General features: G+C 37.5%; 1 non-coding gene across 1 annotated transcript; it reads right to left on the reverse strand.

Moving 5' to 3' along the window:
- Positions 1-6,125: 6,125 nt before the first annotated feature.
- LOC121209092 (small nucleolar RNA R71) lies at positions 6,126-6,230 on the reverse strand. The gene has a single exon (XR_005904209.1). It is a non-coding gene; the product is annotated as a small nucleolar RNA R71 (small nucleolar RNA).
- Positions 6,231-19,633: the final 13,403 nt, after the last annotated feature.

A 19,633-nucleotide genomic window follows, 5' to 3' on the forward strand; every position in this document is an offset into this window, starting at 1 on the left:
AAAAGGATATCAAATGAAAAGGTTGAAAAAGAAGTTATCCAAAAAGGATATCAAATGAAAAGGTTGAAAAGGATGTTATCCAAAAAGGATATCAAATGAAAAGGTAAAAAGGATGTTATCCAAAAAGTATAACAAATGAAAATGACATATTTGAAAAGGATATCATGGAAGAACTATTAAGTATAGGTTTGTTATGTGATATGAAATGGTTATGTACATTTCAATAGAAAAGGAAGATGATTGAATGTGTGATTGATGATTTATATATTGAAATCTTACGCATGGTATATTTCATGTTATGATTAATATGTTCTTATATATGTTTATAGTTACTAACTTGTGAAGTGGTGTGATTAGGAAAAAATGTGCATATAGGAAAAAAATAGTACTTGAATGGTTTAATCATGTAATTATATATTTGGTAAGTTTGAGTTTGTCTTATACAAACTTACTAAGCACCAGTAGCTTATGTAGTTGTTTTCTTCTGTCTTATAGATCTTCAGAAAGCTCAACCGATTCGAATCTTGTTGGAGCTCTATCACACTATCCGTCTACCATTTTGATAGTTTTTAGCTATTTTGACGAACGGTTATAAATGGCATGTATAAGACTTTGATGTAATAGGTACTTTAGATTAGTTTGATCATATTGCGTGTTTTGGCTTTACTTGTACCTAGTTGTATATATGGTTTTGGTTTGGTTTGTTGATTTGTCGTGATTTGATGTAGCAGATTAAACTAGTTTTCACATTTAAGGAGCTTGAATACAAACATGTTTGTTATGTTTTAATTAAGTTTCTTTAGTTTTATTTACATTCAATAAAATGTGCACATTGAGTCTTTTATTAACCTTAAGGGTCAAATGAGGCCTAAGGGAAAGCTAATGTACTTTGTGAGTGTGCATGAGACCATTAGAAGGCATTTTGGGTCAATACTGGATGCTATGTCGCAACATGGAAGATTCAATGTTGCAACATAGAGAGCAGAATAGAGAAAACCTTCAATGTCGCGACACAGGCTGAGGGTGTCGCGACATACCCCTAAAGATGGCTACACAGGAACATACTGGTTGCTATGTCGCAACACAAGTCCTGGTGTGTCGCGATATCGACTTTGTTACGAGAATAAAACACAAAGTAGAGGCATTTTGGTCAACATAATCGAACTTTAAGCTCAAGAATGTTAGCTAACTGACGATGACTACTTGAGGGCTATAAATAGGCCTCTTAAGTACATATTAAAGACACTGAAGCATTAACCTAGTTTCTTCAATCAAATTTAGTCTTGTTTTTTTTCATTCTTAGGCCTTCATAGTTTTAGTTATTTGTTTTCTTCAAGAGCTCTGATTATAAAGGAGATCATCTCCTATAGATTCACACTATTCATCAATATCAATCAGGCTTTCTTAAACTCTCTATTCAATCTATTCCCTATGATTAGTTCTTCCATTCTTTACATGTTTATGAAAGCCATGAGGAACTAATCCTTCTATGGGGGACCAGCGAGTGAAGGCATGATCTCTTAACTATTTTGTAAGGTTACACAATGAATCAACTATTTGGAAAAGGTAGAACATGAAACAAACCCTAGGCCTGACAACCCTGGGAAGTCATCAAGGTGGGAATTAACCCAAAAATGATATTGCCCATTCGTGAACACCTTTACCCCAAGCCAGTCTGGACTATAACAGCCCGTTTTTAGGGTTAATCAGAATAGTGGTTTTGGGACCACAATCTGAAGTCCAAATATTTATTTTATTATTTTAATAAGATTTACAGTATGATAGAATGTTTGTGTGAAAATTTCGTAAAAAAATTTTATCGTTTGAGTGGTTAATTAGGTAAAAGGACTAAATCGCGTAAAGCGTAAAAGTTGAGTTCTATAAGTTAAAGGTATTAAATGGCTATGAAATTAAATAGTGGGAGTCCTTTAGTGGTAATTATCCCATAAATGTTGATAGTGGAATTCTATGGCTTGGTATAATGGAAATTTTAAATGTTATTAAAGGTTAAAATGGTAAAATGGTTAAAATGATAAAATAATTAAAATAAAGCCAAATTATCATCTTCATTAATTCATCATCAACCGAATATGGAAATGAAAACCATAGAAGAAAGCTTGCTAGGGTTCGGCCATGTTGATGCTCAATTGAAGGTTCGTTTTGTCCCGTTTTTAATAAATTTTACGTTTTTGAGATCATTACAGCTTAATCTAGCTAGCCCGTATCTCCGATTTCAAAACTGTTAAAGATTTTGCAAGTTTACATTGATGAATATATGTATTCTTTGATGTTTGATGATGAAATATGAAATCTTGTTGTTAGATACACAAGTTTTATAAAGTGATTTTTAGAGAAAATGGAAAAAAAGGGGCTAAATTGAGACAATGAGAAATGTGGTGGTTAAAAATGTGAATAAATGAAAAAAATGGGCTGATAGTAATATATGGAAATTTTGGCTAGCTTGGGTTTGTGTTTAATTTCATGAAATTGTGATTTTTTGTGATAAGGACTAAATTGCAAAAATGTGAAATAATAGGGGTAAAAGTGTAATTTTCTCAAATGTGTAAATTGTGTTAAATTGAATGAATTAATGATTAAATATGTAAATTTTTTTATTATATATATTGAGAAAAATGAGATTCGGATCTAGAACAGGGGAAAACAAATCGGATTAGTTGACCTAATTCGTTGTTACAACGAACGAGGTAAGTTCGTATGCTAATAAACGTACTTAAATTGTGTTATAAATGCTTATTAATTATTAAATTGAATTGAATGCTGAATGATCATGATTACGAGCAAGAATTGACAGAGCTATGACATTCGAAAGTCCCGAACAAATCTAGGAATAGTATAGGATACAAATGTCATGACATTAGGTTTACCGAGAGGTGATTACATGTAAGACCATGTATGGGACATTGGCATTGTATTGTGATTACTTGTAAGACTATGTCTAGGACATTGGCATCGTTATATGATTTCGTATAAGATCCTATCTGGGACAGTGGCATCGATACATGATAACATGTAAGACTCTATCTGGGACAGTGGCATCGTACGAGTTATTGTGATTTCTGAGTATCCTTAATGATTCTGAATGGTTCAACGAGCAAAGTCAAGAAGAAAATAAAAGTACAATAAAACTAAGTGATACAGGTATGTATAGAACCTATATGAGAATCAAATTAAGATAATTTGGTAAGTTCTTAGTGTATTATGTATGTGAAATGAGAAAGAATTGTGTATAAGTATGTGTCATGCCAAAATGTGTTTATTTGGCAATAATGAGGTAAGAATTGATTGATATGTGAGATGTGAGTTATAGTTGTTTTAACTAAATATACATATGGCGTATAGTGTGCGAAATACCGTTGTTTGATGATATTTTACATAATTCACTTGGCTAAAGAAAAGGTGATAGAAATTAAATTGTATAAAATTTATATATAATTGCTTATGCATATGAAGATGTTAATGAATTGATAAGAAGTATTCAAACTATATGTGTTTTGAATGAATAAACTAATGAAAATCTTGATTAACTACGTGCATGAATTCGAGATAGAATGGTGCAATCATATAAATTATATCATGTTTTGATTAATGGTTTTTAATGCAATTATTTAATAATATGATTTTATTACCATACGAGCTTACTAAGCTTTATAGCTTACTTTGTGTTATTTTTTTATGTTTTATAGTGATTCAGATGCTCGCTTGCGTTGGAAGTCGGCAGAGATCGCATCACACTATCTGATTTTTTATTTCGATATTTGTACACTTGTGACTTGGTTGTATGGCATGTATAGGCTTTATGGTTATTTGATGAGTACAATCAATTTGGTAACTAACGCCTATGTGTTTGATGCAATTAGCCATGAGATGTGGCTTGAAAAAGTTGTTATTTGGATGTGTAAAGGATGCATTATGTTATGGCATAATTTTAGTATACTTGGTGATGGTTCAAGTTGTTTATTTGATTATTTGATAAGTCATGAGTATTTGCTTATATAATGCATAGTTTTAAACTTGATTAGTGAATGGTTAGTAGATGATTTATGAGTCAAAATTAGTGTGTGATTGATGATGATAAAATACATATTTGAAATAGGTTAAATTGATGAATTTGATATGTGTTTTGGTATGTGTTTTGTACAGGAAATGGTTATGATTTGAGTCGATGAAATAGAGGGAATTGGTATAACATGTTTGGTGCATAAAATAACATGTTTTGGCTGCCTACTAATGTATTGAAATGGTGCAAAATGTTGTGTTTTAGGTATGCATGAGGAGGATGAGAAATGTGGCTTAAACCAAGCCTATTTTCACTTCACATGGTTGAGCACACGGGTGTGTGGCTCAACCATGTGTGACACACGACCTTGGTACACAATCGTGTGTCCCCTGGGGTAGCCTTTCGAATTTAAGTCAGTATACCCTACAAGATTGGCACGGCCTAGACACATGGGCGTGTCTACTGGCCGTGTATGGTACACGGCCTGGCACATGGGCGTGTAGCTGACCATGTGACCCAAGTCAGTAACCTCTCTAGATTTCCCTGGCCATGGCACACGGGCGTGTCCTTGGTCGTGTGGTGCAAGTTAGTATGTATGCCCTGTTTTCATATGGTCTGTGACACGGACGTGTCTGGTGGCCGTGTGAGGCACACAGCCTATTCACACGGGTGTGTGACCCCTGAATACTTAAAAATTTTATAAGTTTCCCAAAGTTTTCAAATGTTATTAGTTTAGTCCCAAACCACTTCTAAGCATGTTTTAAGGTCTCGTAAAGACTTACATTGAGATTATATTTGAATGATGTTTATGTGAACATGTATGATTTATGTTGTGATTGATCGGTAATGCCTCGTGACCCTATTTCGGCTATGAATACAGGTTAGGGGTGTTACATGGACTATGAGGTCCAAAGATAAGTAGTTTTTGCTAACTCATTATGTTAGTGGAAGATTAGAAGATCCTGCTAGGGTAGCGACTAGTTGGTTGACAAGGAACCCAAGACGACAATTAATTGGAATTGTCAAAGCGAGCCGGTCACCCATCCTCAGATTTGATTTACTTTGTTTATCTCTATCTCTTGCAGCTTTAATTTCTTTTTATGATATTTTATTTCATTATTTTACAAACCATAAAAATACTCCTTATTTTACTCTTGTACTATAATTGAATTAAAGTATTAATTAGATATTTAATTGTTTAGGTTAAGATTAATTTAGTACTCGCCTCCCATGGGTACAATTCTCAAAGTACTCACTTTGTTGTAAAATCTATATTACAACTCAACCCGTATACTTGCAGATACTTCCTCATAACTCTCTATTTTATTGCAGTATTCACACTCTAGACGTTAGTACGTCCGGAGGCAGTCAAGTTGTTGGCACCATTGCTGGGGAGGCAACGTCACTAGATTGATTTTAATTTTCACATTCCTAAAAGAATATTTAGGAAATTTCTTAGTTGTAGATATGCTTTTATTTTATTTTAGTATTACTAATCTATTCTTTCTGGGTTTAATGTATGACTCGTAGTAGGGGCACACTTATTGTAGCAGCCACAAATCCAGAGAAAATAATCCAAAGGAATCACCGACAAGAGCAACAGCAGATGCAAGAACAACCACCACCTGCTGTAGGTAGCATACCACGTGACAATTCATTATTTGGCGACACTGAAGATAATGCCCTAAGAGATCCACCAACACCACAATTACCCACAAACGTGCATATGGCTCAGAATGAGAGAAATTTATGGGACTATGCCCTACCAAGTTTAAACATGGTTCAGAAAAGTATATCAAGACTGATGATTACAACTAATAGTTTTGAGATCAAACCGACGATGATACAAAGGATCCAAAATAATCTACAATTTAGGGGCACTATGATAGAGGACCCTAATCAACATTTGAAACGATTTCTTAACTGTTGATACTTTTAAGTATAAATGGGGCACTAATGATGCTATTCATCTTTGGTTGTTCCCCTTTTCTCTTATTGATAACGTCTTTTCTTGGTTAGACTCGTAAGTTCCAAGATCCATCACAACTTGGGATGAACTTGCTGGAAAATTTTTACAGAAGTTTTTCTCGATTAGTAAAACAGTCCTACTAAGAAGAGAGATTATTGTCTTTAGACAGAATGAAGGAGAAAGCTTTTATGAGGTGTGGAAACACTTCAAAATGTTTATTCAAAAATGTCAGCACCACGTATTTCTTGAGTGGATGATTTTGTATATATTTTATAATAGGTTGGATGCAAACGCAAGATCTAGATTGGACGGAGAAGTAGGAGGAGACCTTATGAATAGGATGTATGAGGATGCGTATGAAATTATTGAAAATATGGCATTAAACTCCTTTAAGTGGCCAACAAAATGATTTACATATGGCTAGAAACTTGTTACGGTCAAATGTAACACCCCTCGCCCATGCCCGACGCCAGGACAGGGTTCGAGGTGTTATCTGACTTAAACTCAATCAATCACACAAAAACCGTGACGTAAAATTTCAATCAATTTAAAACTTTTCTTTTCACATGCAATCTGTCCCATGTATGGGCTTACGAGGCCCAAAACATACATCTGGGGTGGTTCGGGACCCAACCGAAAAGTCATGAAAAACTTAGAAAGTCTCTTGCATCAAGGCTTCACACACCCATGTGGGTATAGAGCACACGCCCGTGTGCTAAGGACACGCCCGTGTCCCAAACCTGTGTCCAAAAACCTGGACATTCTGCCAAAACCACACGACCAAGGCACACGCCTTTGTCCTATGACCGTGTCCTTCACACGGCTGAGACACATGGCCATGTCTATTGCCCGTGTACTACTACCATGCATACTGACTTGAAAAACTTAGGTGCAAGGGACACACGGTTGGACAACACGCCCATAGGGGCAGACCGTATGTCACACACGGCTAGACACATGCCCGTGTGTCTACCCGTGTGGACAATTACAAGGCTATTTTCCAAGTCATTTGTCACCCTCACAACATGTGCACACATACTTATCCAATAACATACAACATGGCATAAATGAGCTTTTAAACATCTACAAACATGTTATGCTCAAGTCATTTTCTTATGCAATAAATACCATAGAATTTGCTCACATCATTATCACATACTAGTCATAACTATCATTACATCACAAACCTCATGTCCATCACTAAGCATACATAATCATTTCCACAAACCATTCATAAGGCATTATTAACTATTTACCAATCACCTAATCTTGCATCAGTTACTAACTCATCAATGAATATCATTTCAATCTCTAGGCATACATGCTATAAGCCACATCACAAGAGATAGTATCATACATATATAAGAATAAACATTTAGGCCCACAACATCATTAGCCAACATAGGCCAATTCACATGGCTACTACACTTTATCAATACAAGCCAACACCTTTGGCTAAATCATACTATCACATACTCAACATTAAAACCCTATACATGCTATAGACTCGAAACACTAGGATTTACTTACACCAATAGCATGAACTCAACAGTGTGATAATATCTTTGACGGCCTCCAACCCGAGCAAACCTGGCAACCCTAAAGAACATGGGAAAGAAGGGGGGTAAGCTTTACACTTAGTAAGTTCATATGAAAACAATTAGCAGCTCATTTACATGTTTTATCAATGTTTTCAACATATACTCAAGTTTGTGACAAGCTGTCTTCCTGAACAATAGTCACTAAATTATTTATATCTAGAGCTACGAAACTCCAAATTAAGTTCCGTTAATTTTCCTTGAAACTATACTCATATACCTTTCTACCATAAATTTTCCAAAATTTTTGGTTTAGCCAATTAGTACAGTTTATTCCTAAAATTTACCACTAATTCAATGTCATACAATTCAGACCTTTCTGCATTAAAGTTCAATTATCTCATAGAACAGGACTCAAATAATGTTATCATATAAAAGCATATAAATCATAACTCATAAACATTTTTGAAAAATTTATAATGATTTTCTAAAATCAGAATAGGGGATCTCAAATTCATTCTGACTCTGTCCCATGCAACTTCAAATATCTCATTATAGGAAATTATTTTGCTTACATGGTTTCTTTTTAACAAACTATACTCAAGAAGCTTTATTCTCATATTTTATTCAGCTCCTAACTCATTTTCCATTATTTTTAGTGTATTTTCAAAGTTACACTACTGCAGTAACTCAAATCTGTCAAGGCTAAGTTACTTATAAGCTTAGTGTACCTACTTGTGCAACTTGTAACATAACTCAAGTACATACCTGTACCAACTCGTATTAAAGGATACAATCATACCTTATTTAACATGCCCTCCTTAGGGCTTTCATCACATCATCAATTTCGTTACTCGTTGAATACTCGGGATGCTAAAGGATGTTCAGAATTATCATACGTCGAATAGAATGCCCAAGGCCATGTCCCTCACATGGTCTTACATGGATCCACATATCGTTGCCATATCCCGGATATGGTCTTATACTAGGTTTCATGTTAGTGCCGATGCAATGTCCCAGACATGGTCTTATACTAGCACACATATCATCACATTTTCATTGAATCCTCACGAGTCAATTCCAATAGAGGCATACATCCACATTTTGTACAATATCAAGTATTAAGCACATCATAATGAAATTGAACATTACTTTCATACAAACTTCTAATATTTTAGGCCATACACTTAACGCCATAACAATAAAGAATTTTAATTCAAGCATGATATTGCATTATTGTTACCATACGAACTTACCTCGATACCACAAAGGTGAAAAGGACGTAATCATCCCTTAATCGATTTCTTTCCGTTCTAAGTCCAAATCTCGATTTTCAACATCTAAAACATCACATTTAGCTTATTGAAACAATGTACTAATCAAATTAGTCCATTGACACACTTTGGCAAAATTTACAATTTTGCCCCTCTATTTTGCCAAAATTACCAAATATCCCCTAGGCTCGAAAAATGATTTTTAATCAATTTCTTTACTCCTTAAGCCTAGATAAACCATTTTTATAACTATGGAAACTTACAAAAATCATTATTACACACACTAACACCTTATCTTATAACTTGGCAAACTAGCCCTTTTTAAGGTGTTTTCATGCAATTTCTTTCAAAAAAGTTGTTTATTTGACAACTAGGACTCATAATCTTCCATAAAAACACAGAAAACAACACATTTACTCTCATGGAAAAATCCTAGACTCTTTATCATTTTACAAACTAGACCCCTCATATGAAAGCTCATGCTTTAGGGGTTCCAAAAATGTAAAAATCATCAAGAAACAACCAAAGATCACTTACTTGTTAGTGCTTAAAGTGGTTGAAAATTTAAAAATCAAAACCCCTATTCTTTGCTGCCATTTTCGTGAGGAAGAAGAAGAAATGAAAGAGAAATGACATTTTATTTCTTTTTCCTTATTTTATTACAAATTAGTCAATTAACACACCTAAAAGCCACAAATTTTGGCTTTTTGACCAATTGGTCTCCCCTTGGCCGGCCACACACTTAAAAAGGGTTTAATTGCCCTTTAAAAGCCTCCAATTTTAGTTCTCTAGTCTATTAACACATTTAGGCATTAATACACAACTTTTACCTTTTACGCGATTTAGTCATTTTTCGGAATTGGACTAGAAATTGCTAAAATTAACTTACCAAAATTTACATGCACTTATAAAATTATATTATAACATAGAAAATAATACTAAAATAATTTTCTCTGGCCTCGGAATAGTGGTTCCAAAACCACTGTTCCGACTAGGCCTAAAATCGGGCTGTTACATCAAAGCTATTCGGGAGGATGACTGTCGAAACCATTTTCAAATCGAGTTTTGGAAAATGGGAATCGATTTTAAAAAATGAAAACGGGAGTCACCACCAATATTTTTAGGTGTGATTGGATCACCTTTAAAACATTTTGTTTTAAAATCATTAGTTTTGGTCCACGAAATAAAAGAACGGGTTCGGGTCTGCTGAGTTGTAACCAGGCATAAGGTTCAGGCCAATTGGTTTTGGGTCTACTGGTTGGTGGGCCAATGTAAATGGACTGTTACATGGACTGTTTTAAAAACAATTATTTATTTATTTCTTTATTTGGTTTACAACCTGGTCAAATTTGGGCTACTACAGCTGCCCCTCTTTGCTCATTGCTGTATAAAGGGAATCGAGCAAAGATTTAGAAAGACCAAATTTGACCGGTCCTACCAAACCATAGTCTTCAATCTTCTTGACTGTCATGTTGATATCTTCGATCTGCTCTCCGCCGAACACAGAGATGCCAAATCAACTTCTTCAATTCATTCTCTAACAATACAGAGATGACAAATCATCTTAGACTTACTTCATCGTAAGCACGTGAAAGCCAAATCAGCTATGTCTTTGATTTGTTCATTGTAAGCACAAGAATGCCAAATCATCTTGGATCTGCTTCAGCATAATCATCTAAAAGTGAGATCTGCTGTGTATCTGCTCTCCATTAAAGTGGAGATGCCGGACTTCGATTTGTTCTCTGACAATACAGAGATGACAAATCATCTTAGATTTGCTTCATCGTAAACACGTGAAAGCCAAATCAGCTATGTCTTCGATTTGTTCCTTGTAAGTACAAGGATGCAAAATCATCTTGGATCTTGCTTCAGTCTAATCGTCTGAAGGTCGGACCTGCTATGTATCTGCTCCCCATTGAAGTGGAGATGCCAGACTTCGATTTGTTCTCTGACAATACAGAGACGACAAATCATCTTAGAATTTCTTCATCGTAAACACATGAAAGCCAAATCAGCTATATCTTTGTTCTGCTCCCCGCCAAATACAGAGAGATAAGATCTGTCATCTTGGATCTACTTCAGCGTACACCTCTGAAGGTGAGATCTGCTATGTGTCTGCTCTCCAATAACCTGTAAAATGATTATGCTTGATAATTTAGGATGCCATGCTCGAAGGGAGTCAAATTTTCCTAATTAAACATGTTATGATGCAAAATGTCCTGAATATGACCCCTATCCTAGACGTCATCATTCATTCCTTTATTTGTCTTTTCTTTTCTCAAAGTCTCATTCATGCTTAGCCTATACGCCATCCTCCAATGCTACGATCTACTGATGATGTCTGTAAGAACTGAATTATTGGCTTTGTCTATTTTCCCTTTTGGACTGGAAGAAAGGAATTCCTCGAGTTCTTTCATCCCTTACTTACGTGAATTTCTCGAACAATTGTCCTGTTTTAGTTTCTTCTGTTATCTAGAAATTTCAGAGTAATACGTAAAACTTTATTTGTGAACATATTTAGTTCATCTATCATTATCTCAATGCAACATACTTAAAGAATAGTGAAAGACGAATAAATTTTTAAGAATAATTAGATTTGAATGAATTATCAAAAAGATACAAAAGGAAATTTATCTGCTAGCCTATCTTCTAGAAGAAATAGAACCTAAAGATAGCAAACAAGATAGAAGTTAGATCCTCTAGATATCGCGGCTTGAGTGCCTATACACCAGCTTCATGAAGTCTTTCTTGAATTCAACATGTGTTAAAAAAATCCCAAGTACTCTGTTGATGCCCTAATTTGCAGCATTCTTCGCTCTTTGTAGCAAGATCATTGTGTACTCTTCAAAATTTGAGCTGCCCTTTCAGGTTTTCAACTCAAAACCCCTTTGGTCACAAGGTGCCCTTTGCGGGTTTTCACCTTGGCCTCTCCCTTTTTTTGTTTTTTTTAAATCTCAAGGCGCCCTTTGCGAGTTTTCACCTTAGATTCTCTTCTTCTTTAGACAAAGTATTTTTTAACTGAGTCCGAGTTCACTGGATTGGGTAAAATTTTCCCATCCATTTCCGCTAAGATCAATGCACCACCAGAGAAAGCTTTCTTCACAACATACGGCCCTTCCCAATTCAGCATCCATTTTCCTCTAAAATCCTTTTGAATAGGAAGGATCTTTTTCAGTACAAGGTCTCCCTCATGAAATTTTCTTGGTCGAACTTTCTTGTCATAAGCTCGCATCATTCGCTTCTGATACATCTGACCATGTCGAATGGCTTTTAGCCTCTTTTCCTCAATCAAGTTCAACTGGTCATATCGGGACTGAACCCACTCAGCTTCATCTAACTTTACCTCCATCAAAATTCAAAGAGAAGGTATTTCTACTTCAATAGGTAATACTGCTTCCATCTCATAAACTAGCGAGAATGGAGTTGCCCTAGTAGAGGTTTTGACAGATGTTCGATAGGCTAGGAGTGCAAATGGAAACTTCTCATGCCAATCTCTATAGGTCTCAGTCTTCTTCCCCACTATTTTCTTAATATTCTTGTTGGCAGCTTCTACTGCCCCATTCATTTTTGGATGATAGGGAGAAGAATTGTGATGCTTGATCTTGAACTGGTCGCAAACCTCCGCTATCGTTTTGTTATTTAAGTTCAATGCATTGTCAGATATGATCTTCTCAGGCATTCCATATCGACAAATGATCTCCTTCTTCAAGAATCGACTCACTGCTGACTTAGTAACATTCGCATAAGAGGCGGCCTCTACCCACTTTGTAAAGTAGTCAATTACCATGAAGATAAACCGATGTCCATTCGAAGCTTTCGGTGATATTGGTCCAATAACATCCATGCCCCACATGGAAAAGGGCCATGGAGAAGTCATAACATGCAAAGGTAAAGGTGGAACATGAATTTTGTCCCCATAAATCTGACATTTATGGCACTTCTTAGTGTAGTTAATACAGTCTCCTTCCATAGTAGCCCAATAATAGCCAAACCTCATGATTTGCCTCGCCATCGTGAACCCATTTGCATGTGTCCGGCACACACCTTCATGAACTTCCTCTAAAATTAGCTTAGCTTCCACAGCATCGACACATCTCAAAAGTACTTGATCTTTCCGTCTTTTGTACAGGATATCTCCATCTAAAACATAGTCGCAAGCTAACCTCCTCAAAGTTCATTTATCATTTTCACTAGCCTATTCAGGGTATTTACGATCTCTCACGTATCACAATATATCTTGATCCAGGGGTTATTGTCATTTCCTTCCTTCTCAATGTTACAACAATGAGCTGGAGCCTCGTAAACACTCATTTGAATTGGCTTCATTTCTTCTTCTTTATTCGCCTTGATCATTGAGGCCAAGGTTGCTAAAGCATTTGCCATCTGATTTTCCTCTCGTGGGAGATAATTGAAGGTGATGCTATCAAATTCCTCAAGTAACCCCAAAACTACCTTTCGATAACTAATCAATTTAGGGTCCCTTGTCTCCCATTCACCTCTAAGCTGATAAACAACCAACGCCGAATCTCCATATACTTCTAGGGTTTTTATACCTCGCTCTATAGTTGCTTGCAGTCCCATAATGCATGCTTCATACTCAGCCATATTATTCGTGCAATCAAAATCCAACTTGCATGTAAAAGGGTAATGATTGTCATTCGGAGATACCAAGACTGCCCCAATTCCATTTCCGACTGCATTAGAAGCCCCATCAAAATTGAGCTTCCAAGAAGAATTTTCAGTTATTGCTATACACATCAACTCCTCATTTGGAAAATTGAAGTTCAATGGCTCATAATCCTCTAAAGCCCTACTGGCCAAGAAGTCTGCTACCGCACTTCCTTTTATAGCCTTCTGACTTATGTAGACTATATCAAACTCTGAAAGCAAAAGTTTCCATCTTGCCATTCTCCCATTTAGAGCCGTTGACTCCATCATGTATCTCAAAGGATCAAGTTTTGAGATGAGCCAAGTGGTATGGTATAGCATATACTGTCTTAATCTCCGAGTTGTCCAAATCAGCACACAACACAACTTTTCAATTGGTGAATATCTCATCTCACAGTCAGTGAATTTCTTACTGAGATAATAAATTACCTTCTCCTTTTTCCCTAATTCGTCATGCTGGCCAAGCACACATCCCATAGAATTATTGAACACTGACAAGTACAGTATTAACGGTTTATCTAAGCTTGGTGGAGACAATACCGGAGCATTCAACAAATACTGCTTGACCTTTTCAAAAGCATTCTGGCATTCCTCATCCCAAGTACCTTCGTTGTGCTTTCGGAGGAGGCGAAAGATAGGATCACATTTCTCGGTTAGTCGTGAAATGAACCGAGCAATGTAATTCAACCTTCCTAGGAATCCTCAAACTTCCTTCTGAGTACGTGGCGGAGGTAACTCTTGTATGGCTCTGACCTAGTCTGAGTCGACTTCAATTCCTTTTTCACTGACTACGAAGCCTAATAACTTTCCTGATCTGGCTCCAAAGGTACACTTTGCTGGATTGAGCTTCAACTAAAATTTTCTCAACCTCAAGAACAATCTTCTCAAAACCTCAATATGTTCTTTTTCTGTACACGACTTGGCAATCATATCATCAATATATACCTCAATATCCTTATGCATCATATCGTGGAACAAGTTCACCATGGCCCTTTGGTACATTGCCCCGGCATTTTTTAGTCCAAATGGCATTACTTTGTAGCAAAAGGTGCCCCACAAGGTTATAAAGGTGGTTTTATCCATGTCCTCTGGATGCATCTTTATCTGGTTGTATCCTGAGAAACCATCCATAAAGGAGAACAATGAATATCCCGCTGTGTTGTCTACTAAAGTGTCAATGTGTGGCAAAGGAAAATTATCTTTTGGACTTGCTTTGTTCAGGTCTCTGTAATCAACACACATTTGTACCTTCCCATCCTTCTTAGGAACAGACACAATGTTAGCTACCCATTCGGAGTACTTCACTTCTTGCAAGAATCCTACATCGAACTGCTTCTTGACTTCATCCTTTATTTTCAAAACGATATCTGGCCTCATTCTTCGCAACTTCTGTTGGACTGGCTTACAATCCTGTCTTATCGGAAGACAATGTACCACAATGTCGCTACTCAATCCAGGCATATCCTGATACGACCAAGCGAAGATATCCTTGAACTCTCGAAGCAACTCAACCAGACCATGCCTTGTGTCCTCGCTAATTAGGGTTTCGATTTTCAACTCCTTCCCTTCCTCTAGGGCTATATTCTCTATTGCCTCTTTCTCATGTGGCATGATTTGTTTCTCCTCTTGCTTTACTATTCTTAACAGATTGAGAGATACATCAAATCTTGAACATCTTCAAAATCCTGAGGTTCCTCTAAACACATGTCTTGCTCGCTAGAGAAATTAGGAGCTGTAGTATCAGCGCTCATATCATTGATATCTAGGGACCTGTGGGGGTATGAAAGAATATACAAAGAATGAATGAATATAAGAATGATTGTTTATGTGCTATGAATAAAAGAATAATAATTTCCAGAATTTAAAGGAATATTGGTCGATAAAAAATGAAACAATACTCGTTTAAAAGTTATGTTTTATTTAAATAATTATAGATGAACATATGCCTTTTTCCACAAACGTAATCTTACTACTCCTGGGCCCTAGAGTAACAAACATGTTTCGAGAATTACTCTGAAAAATTCCTAAAGACTACAGGAAGGTCTTCCGTAGTCCAATTGTTCAGAGAACTCCCCGATTCGTAAAGGCGAATGCCCTCGAGGTTTCCTTGCTCCCATCCCTCATCGTGTACAGCATTGATTTGATGACTTTCTTCTACCAGTAATCCTCCCGACTTAAAGGATTTGGATATAGGTGGGAATGTCATCAGCTCTCACTCCATTTCTCTTCCGTTCAGACGAGCCTTTCTTCTTGCTTGATGCTTCTCAATCTCTTGCCTCTTGTGCTTATGGTCTGGTCTGAAGCCCAAACCAAATCGATCTTTCTTCTCAAATAGTTTTGGGATTTGAACCCCTCCTTGCAACTGTCTTCCTATCCCTTTTCCCAGCAATGCTCCCTTCCCCATCATCATTTGCAGGGCCATCCTCGTGGCTCTAGACATTTTGGGTACCGGCACCTCGCTTCCTTCCAAAATGAAGGTGGCATTAATGATCTCTAAAGAGCGGAAAGAACACTCGATAGCCTCTTCATTGGCCTCAACATAAGGGACCTTGCTGGTGACTGCCGCAATGATGTCCTCCTCCGCATTGATGGTTATTAAGTGTCCATATGTCACTAACTTCAATTTTTGGTATAGTGAGGAGGGCACCACTTCTGCCGAGTGTATCCATGGTCTCCCCAACAAACAATTATAGGAGGGCTTGATATCCATCACCAAGAAATCAACTTCATATGTATTCGGTCCAATCTCTAGAGGGATGTCAATTCGTCCCATCACTTTTCTTTCAGTTCCATCAAAGGCTCTCACCACATTGTGACATGTCTTCATATGCGAACTATCAATAGGTAATTGTTTAATGTGGATAATGGAAGGACATTCAAAGCAAACCCATTATCAACAAGTACACTTGGAAGCGTATATCCCTTGCACCGAGCAGTGATATGCAAGGCCTTGGTTGACCCTATGCCCCCGGGTGGAATTTCATCATCATTGAAGTAAATAAAATTGTCAGCACTGATGTTGTTTACTAACCGGTCTAGCTTGTTAACGGATATGTCATGGGTGACATACGTTTCGTTAAGCACCTTTAACAACGCATCCCGATGCACCTCTAAACTCAGGAGTAGGGCTACCACTGATATACGTGCCAGTTGCTTCCGCAACTGCTCGACCACGTTATACTCGCTATGTTTCAGGAACTTTAGAAATCCTTAGGTTCTTCTTCCTTTACCGGCTCATTGATGGATACTTCAGTCTCCTTCTCCCCTTCAACCTCGACATCTTTTGTCTTTGCAGGCTCCACTCTAATGTTTCCCCCGTCATAATGTTTCCCACTTCGTGTATGGGAACCTTCATTTTACGTGCCCCTAGCTGTGCTAGCTATACTCTCCCCCTCAGGTATTGTTATATTGAAGTCATAGCTCCATGGCACCATCCTATCGTCATTGTAAGGGAAAGGATTGGGTTTATGAATGACTATTTTGGGCCCAGTTTGCGACATCGCCTCATTATTCCCTGGCAAAGAAATAATAATTCTCAGTCGGTGGGTTTCTTGTTGTTCATTCTCTAGCACACATATTTGTCCTTCACAAGAACAACCCTCAGAAACTTTTAGTTCTTTGTTAACCATAAGGCCTTGTACCATGGCCTTGAACTCTTCGCAATTTTGAATCATATGACCCACTTTTCCATGGAATTCACAATGGTTTTCCATTCCTTCTCCTCCTCTTCTAGAGGTCAGCATACCTCTCTTCACCATCTCCTCCCATATTACTTTCATAGGTGTCTTCACCTCAGCAATATCTTCCTTGACTTTTCCTTTCTTTATTTTATCGATGGCATTCACTCCTTGATTGCCATGATCCAGTAACGGATTTTCAGTATTAAGGGTACTATCAAATTTCACAACCCCCATTTTGATGAGCCTTTCCACGACCTTCTTGAACCCAGTGCAATTTTCAATTGAATGCCCCGATATTCCCGCGTGATATTCGCATTTAGCATTTGCATCATACCATTTGGGGTACGGTGCCTGCAGTGGTTTCAAGTGAAACGGAGCAATGGCATGTGCATCGTATAAGCTTTGATAAAGCTCACGATATGTCACAGGGATAGGAGTAAATTGCATCATCTCTGAATTCTGTCTTGTACCCGATTCCTGTCTTTAAGTACTTTGTTGCTCACCCGTAGTTGCTTTAGGTTGTCCAACTGTGATTGCCCTGGAGTTGAAACTGTTCATGTTATTCACCTCATTGTCTTTTATCCTTGGGGCCGACCTCTTAGCCCTTCCCCCCTCGATTTTACCGCCTCTTACGGCATTCTCAATCATCTCACCCGCCATAACTATATCCGCAAAACTTTTTGTGGTACTTCCAATCATATGTGTGATGAATGGCACCTTCAAAGTATTAATAAATAACATGGTGGTTTCCTTTTCCAACAATGGTGGTTGTACTTGCATTGCCCCTCCCTCCATCGTTGTGCATATTGCCTAAAACTTTCATTAGGCTTTTTCTCCATGTTTTGAATTCTGATCCTATCTGGCGTCATATCAGTCACATGGTTACACTGTTGCATGAAAGCCTGTGCGAGATCTCTCTATGAACTGATTCTTGCACGGCTCAACTGATTGTACCACCTAGTCGCTGCTCCCACTAGGTTGTCCTAAAAACAATGGATCAATAGTTGATCATTATTCACATAACCAGTCATTCTTCTACAAAACATTGTTATGTGTGCCTCGGGGCAAGTAGTCCCGTTGTACTTTTCAAACTCTGGCATCTTAAATTTATGAGGAAGCACCAAATCTGGAACCAAACTTAAGTCTTTGGCATCAATCCCATGATGATTGCCATCGCCTTCTAAAACCCTAAACTTCTTCTCTAACCACTTGCAATGGTCTTCCAATTGTTTCAAGGATTCAGTGGCCATTCTTTCCTTCTCCATTAAATCCATATCAGGAGTAATAGGGTTGATCGAGCTATCACCCAAATTATTTCCCAACCCAGATTGGAAATTTACAGGGATTCCAGCGTCCGCTGGCCCATGTTGAGGCCTCATGGTAACAGATGGCCTTCTAGGAGGTGCCTCGATTTGCAGGGGCACATGAGGCGGAGTAAAACCCGGACGAGTACCTTCATTCTCCTCTTTAGTGATCGTCATGGGAGCTTTTCCTTTATCTATGGCTTTCAACAGCTGAGCCATTTCAGCCATCATGTTCCTCTGAGCCTCTAGCATTTGCTCCCTTATTTCATTCTGCATTTTGGCCAACTGCTCTTGCATTTGGTCTTGCATATCTTTTTGTAATTGTTCGAACCTTTGATCTATGCTCTTAGTTTTAGTACGAGTGCCGTAAGGATGTGTGATTTCCAGATTTTCTCTTCTACCTTTTGAGAGTAAACTTTAACTAATCAGGGTCTTTCTATGACTTTGAATGCAAATGATGTGATGAAATGTTATGAGATGCAAATGCATGAATGCAAAAAGAATATCGATTCTGGTTCAACTTCATTTAGAAAATTTTATTTAGAAAGAGAATATCTTTACATATAAGAGGATTACAAATACGCTTTCGCCATAAAGCCCAAAGCTTTAACTCTATCTAATAAAAAGGATAACTCTCATTCTACATCCGACGATGATGAATACATCAGACTCAATACATCAACTCGAATTGCTAAGTCTTACACATACTCAACAACCTCTCGAATCTGGGCTATGGCCTCTCCAATGACATGATCCCTTTCTCTGACCTGTCCTCTAGCCTGTGTAGCTCTCCCTTCAGATAATCTTCTTGTGCCTTGAGCTGCTCAACTCGGAGCTCACCGTCATGCAATGCCACCTCCAAATCCTCAACCTTGCTTTTTAGCTCTTTTAACTCGACTGTAGAATTATGGTTTTGGTGCCAACGCAGGGATCTTCCAAGCTCAATTACCTTAGTCTTCAACCCTTTATTTTCTTCCTCTAATGCCAAATTTTGTACCTGCATCTCTTAGACCTTCCTCTCCCAATACTCGGCCCTAGCCATTTCCTCTTGGACCTCCTTCTGCAACTGATCCGAAGATCCTCCTACTCTCGCCCTTCTCAAGGATACTTGTGCCCTTTTGTAATGTTCCTTTAGATCATCTCGATCTTCCTCAATCTTCCTCTTTTCTTTTCTTTCTTTTT

Source organism: Gossypium hirsutum, chromosome A10 (genome assembly GCF_007990345.1).
Source record: "Gossypium hirsutum isolate 1008001.06 chromosome A10, Gossypium_hirsutum_v2.1, whole genome shotgun sequence".
NCBI classification, from domain to species: domain Eukaryota; kingdom Viridiplantae; phylum Streptophyta; class Magnoliopsida; order Malvales; family Malvaceae; genus Gossypium; species Gossypium hirsutum.